The sequence below is a fragment of the Arachis duranensis genome, chromosome 9 (assembly GCF_000817695.3).
Source record: "Arachis duranensis cultivar V14167 chromosome 9, aradu.V14167.gnm2.J7QH, whole genome shotgun sequence".
Lineage (NCBI taxonomy): Eukaryota > Viridiplantae > Streptophyta > Magnoliopsida > Fabales > Fabaceae > Arachis > Arachis duranensis.
In genome coordinates this window covers 56,728,000-56,733,999 of record NC_029780.3, presented here as the reverse complement: position 1 = coordinate 56,733,999, position 6,000 = coordinate 56,728,000, and positions in this window count along the sequence as shown.

Here is a 6,000-nt window from a genome sequence, read left to right as displayed (position 1 = left end):
TTTTTAGATCTAAAACACTAAGTCTTCAAAAATTCAAAAAGAATAACACCAAAAGACACCAAACTTAAAAATTTTAAGATCAAAACAAGAAAAGAAACAAGAACAATTTGAATACCAAGAAAGAACACTAAGAACAATTCGAAAATTCAAAGCAAATAATGAACACACAAAGGACACCAACCTTAAGAATTGACACTAGACTCAAACAAAAGACACTAATTTTGAAATTTTTTTAAAAGAAAGCAAGAAAATTAGAAACTTTAACAAGAACAAGAACAAAGCCTCAAATAAAAAGATAAAGATCAAAAAGAAAAGCAAATATTTTTGAAAATTTTTATTTTTTCAAAAAAAGGGAAACAAAATTAAAAAGCACCTAATCTAAGCAACAAGATAATCCTTTTTTTTGCCAAATCCGAACAATCCCCAACAACGGCGCCAAAAACTTGTGCACGGAACTGGCTTCACAGAACTTGCACAGATAGACTGGCAAGTATACCGGGTCGTCCAAGTAATACCTGAGGTAAGTCATGGTCGATCCCACGAGGATTGTTTGTTTGACCAAGCAGTGGACAACTTGCAGGTCTTAGTTAGCGGATAGAAATTATAGTTTGTCATGAAAATCATATAAAACAGATAAATAGAACATTACTAGGTAGATAGGAATTCAATGGTGATAGAATGGTTGAGGCTTCGGAGATGCTTCATCTTTCAAGATTAACTTTTCTTATTGTCTTCTTCAATAACCTTTTGATTCCTTCAATTGCAGAAGACTTATGTCCTCTCATCAAGCCACCTCTAGGTTTTTCACTATAGCAGAAGATGAAGCTCTAAGAAGTCCACTGCCCTTGACGATCCTACTCAAGGTGCCATAGACATGGCAGATCTTCCAGATCAGAAAGTGCTGCTTCTCTGACTCTAGCCATAATGCCACAGAAACTTCACACACCCATAGTCAACGGATTATATGTCACATATCTAAAGTTGCTCAAATGCTCTATTGGAATCCGCAATGCAATCCCTAGCTTTAGTTCAACGCTATCTGGGTCAAGAATCACAGGGAACCCATGTAGAACAAAGGTGATTGTCACGGGTCACCCTCAATTCATTAGATGAAGAACGAGGTTGCATAAGAGAATAGAATCAGACATATTGAATGAAAACAGTAATATTATTGATCCATGAAACTCAGCAGAGCTCCTAACCTTAACCTTAGGAGGTTAGTGACTCATGCTATTCGAAAATACAATGGAAAAAGTAAAAGTGGGCAAGAGTCCTTTAACAAGGGTGAACTCTTGTATATATATACTAATCTGCTAACTAGAAATTACAGAAATAAGATAAATTAGTCTTGAAGTGTGAAAATCCACTTCTGGGGCTCACTTGCTGAGTGTTTGGGCTAAGCTTGAGTGTTTTCTACGAGCTAGTACCCCATAGGGGCATTGAACGCCACCCCTGGGCTCCTTTTTGGGCGTTGGACGCTAGCTACTCCCCTGTGGGCGTTGGACGTCAGGAATAGGGCTGGTGGCTGGCGTTGAATGCCAGATTTGGGCCTTCATTTCTAAAGAAAAGTATAGACTATTATATATTTTTGGAAAGCCCTGGATGTTATATTTCCATAGTCGTTAAGACCGTGCCATTTGGATCTCTGTAGCTTTAGAAAAGCTCATTCGAGTGCACGGAGGTCAGATCATGACAGCATCTATAGTTCTTTCTCTGCTTCTGAATCAGACTTTTGCTCAAGCTCCTTAATTTCAGCCAGAAAATATCTGAAATCACCATAAAACACACAAACTCAAAGTAGAATCCAAAAATGTGAATTTTTCAGTAAAACCTATGAAAACATAATAAAACTTAAAAAAAACATAATGAAAACTATATGAAAATGATGCCAAAAAGCGTATAAAATATCCGCTCATCAATGTGCGCATCCACATGTGTGCACGCACAAGTCTAGTCATGTGACACATTTAAAATGGCACGTGAGTCATGATTTGGGGACCATTTTGGCCCATTTTAAATCACTTTGAAGTCATATTTGAAGAGAAGCTTGAGGAGGATCATAGATGGATACATATACACTCATTTTTTATATTTTTCTAGGATTTTAGTTCATAGTTTTTAGAGAGAGAAGCTTTAACATCTCTTCTCTCTAGGTTTTCTAGGATTTTCTTCAATTTTTCCACTAATTTGGATTTTGATCTTGTTTAATTATAGTTTTGAATCTTGTTTTTTTGTTTCTACATTATATTTTGCTTAGATTTCTTGTTAAATCTACTCAGCTTTGTTTTTACTTTTATGAACTATGTTAATTCTTGATTTCTATGAATGAATTTGATGTTTTAAGTTTTTATTTATACTTATTTGAGTTGTCAGTGTTGAATTCTTGTAGTGGATAGTAGTAGCTTTTGTCAATTTTTGTAATTTATTATGTTTTACTTTTATGCACACCAAGTGTTTGATAAAATATTTATATTAGTTATGGAGTAGATTTTTCTTTTCTTGGCTTGGAGTTGAGAAATTAGATGACCTTGAGATTAATATCCAATTTTGATTGGTAATTTATAGTTTATAGTTAATCTTGTTTTTACTAACACTAATTTTTTACTAAATGTAATTAGTAAGTTGGTTAGGACTTGTGAATTAAGATTAATTATGCCTACTTGACCTTTCTCAATATGTAGAGGTTGACGAAGTGAGATTAACACTTAATAATTATTATGCTTTAGTTAATGACAAGGATAACGATTCTTGACTCTCAACCCTAGCCAACATCTTTTAGCGCTTGACTTTTTCCTCTTTATTAGTTCATTACTTTAATCATTTCTAATTTAATTTAGTTGCTTTTTAGTATATTTATCACTTTAATTGTTGCTCTTTTATCCTATACTTGCTTAATTAGTCGTTTAATTGCTCTTTGATTTTATTTTCTTAGAATTTAATTATTAAGTACTCTTTTAATTTTTAGTCTATTTATATTTCTATAATTGCGCTCAAATTCCCCGATTTTCATAGCCAATGATTGTATACACTATTGCAAGTCCAAGAGAAACAATGCCAAAAACTTCTGTTTATTGTTTTGAACTTGTGACACTTTTACTAAACCTTGAAAAGTGTTGAATTTCGCTTTAGAACTACAACGAATCTTGACCTTTAAACTTATGAATTTTCTAAACCGGTTTTTAGCACTCGTCAAGATCCTATTAACATTTATCTTACCTTCGACAAATTGAGGTTTTCCATTAATATTTATCTTATCTATTGACAGGTTGAAGTATAAATGTCAATTGACAATAAGAGTGTCAAGTGATTTTAAATTGATTGTGTCAATTAACATTGAGAATGTCAATTGTCTTTAAGCTGACTGTTCATACACCGGTCCGAGCTACAAAGTCAGTACTGAACGAAGACAAAAGCGACCGACCTTTTGCAAGGTTGGTCTTCACCGACCTCTTCTCAAAGAGCTCAGCCAAATCACCAGAGGCCTAAAACAGTCCCAATGCAGAAGGATACAACCCACCTGAAGGCGGCTGGCCAAAAGATAAGTGATCCCACCCACAAAAAGATAAGATAAGATAACTAAACTTATCTCAATGAAGGTCACTCCCCACTACTATAAATACACTGGAGCACCCAGGTATAACTCATACCCCAATTCTACAAAAAATCTGCCTAAAGCCCGTGCTAACTTAAGCATCGGAGTCTCTTGCAGGTACCACCACCCTCCGGTGACCAAGGATCAGCAGCACCTCAAAATCCAGCAAGTCAAACACAACAGCTCCGATCACATCAGAAGATCTCATCCAAGATCAACCTTCAGTTTCAGGTAAACCTCGGAACATTGGCGCCGTTGCCGAGGAACCTGGAAGTCATTCTATCACCATGGCGAGCATCCCTGCCAACGACCTTAACTCTGGATTAGAAGAAGGAATGCTATTCAAGAACACGGATGCCACACCAACCTCCACAAAGGACACATACCAATCCAAGGGAGACAGCCTTGACGAACTGGCTTTCCTGTCGGTAAAGAAATTCATAAATATAATCGCATTGTAAGTATAGCTTCTAAACCAATAGAAAATCTTTTCGTACAAACGTTTGGTTGTCACAAGTAACAAACCCAATAAAATTTATAAACTGAAGTATTCAAACCTCGGGTCGTCTTCTCAAGGAATTGCAGGGAAGTATGATTTATTATTGGTTATAGAAAATAATATTTTGGGTTTTTGAAATAAGGAACAAGTAATTTAAATGACAGGAAAAATAAATTAATAATTATAAAAACTCTTGGCAAGGTATGAAAACTGGAAGTCCTATCCTAGTTATTCTTATCAATGGTGATGAGAATTATATTTTTTCTCCCACTTAGTCAACCTCTAACTATGAAAGTAAGTCAAGTGGATAAATCAATTTAACACCTAAAGTCCTAGTCAACTCCTAAGGAAAGACTAGAGTTATATGAATCTAAATCAATCAGCAAAGATATCAATTATCAATCATGATGAGTTTGACAACTCAAGAGTCACCAATTAATCAACCAAAGAAAAAAGGGGAAAATCTAAATTATTTATATAAATAAAGGAAAGCAATCATAATTCTGAAATATCTCAAATTATATTAAATAGAAAATCAATCTAAACATAAAGAGTTCATAAACAAAATTGAGAAAATAAATAAAAGGAACATTGAACCTGTGATTGAAAAGATGAAATCCTAATTCCTTTAGGAGGAATCTTAATCCTAAATCCTAAGAGAGAGGAGAGAACCTCTCTCTGTAAAAACTACATCTAAACTTAAAACTATGTATGAATGTATGTTCTATGAAGTATCTTGATGAATGAATGGATTCCCCCACTTATAGCCTTTAATATGTGTTCTCTGGGCTTGGATCTGGACCAAAAAAAGGTCTAGAAGTCGCTGGGGCCGACTTCTGCAGATTTTGCAGATCGCGCACGTCACGCGTCCGCGTGGGTCACACGGTCGCGTCATCTGGAGTTTTGCTCTTCCACACGGTCGCGTCAGTCACGCATCCGTGTCAGTTGTGTTTCGCGAGTCACGCGTTCGCGTCATGCCAGTTTAAGCTATCCGATACCAATTTGCGCAAAGCACGCGCTCGCATCGCCTATGCGTTCGCGTCACTGCCAGTTTATTCAAAAACTCCATTTTGTGCTTTCCTTCTATTTTTGTATGTTTTCTTTCCATCCTTTAAGTCATTCCTGCCCTATAAAACCTAAAAGTACTCAACACACAGATCACGGCATCGAATGGTAATAAAGGATAATTAAATTTAATATTTTTAAAGCATAGGAAACATGTTTTCTCATATATCATAAAAAAGGAAGGAATAGTGAAACCATACAATTTACATGAATAAGTGGGTGAAGAATTGATAAAATCAATCAATTTAAGCTCAAGATAAATCATAAAATAGTGGTTTATCAACCTCCCACGCTTAAACATTAGCATGTCCTCATGCTAAATCCAAGAGAAAAGAGTAAAGGTAAAATGGTGGAATCTTATGCAATGCAATCTATTCTAAATGCAAACTACCTAAATGAGTCATGCATTTCTAGTTATTATTCACTTGTATATAAAGCTTACATGTAGTTAAATTAATTCATATCTTCAAGGAATCATATATGTACAATTAAAGCCAAATCATATTACAGCACAGTTATAATTAAGTTGAGTTAAGATAGTTCACAACTTGCAAGACAATTAATAATTAGATTTGGATGTATGAGAATGAGCTATTAAACCCTCACTGGATTTTGTGTTCACTCTCTAATCACTTAGTGTTTGGGTTTAATCACTCTCTTCTTTTCTAGTCATGCTTTTCTAAAACCTTGTTTTTCCTCTAACCAGTCAACAAATGTGGAATATAGGCATACAAAAATCATGAGGTCTTTTCTCAGGTTGTAATGGGGCCAAGGTAAGGGTAAGGATGTACATATAAGGCTAAGTGAGCTAACAAAGTGAATCCTTGATTAGTCTAAGATTTCA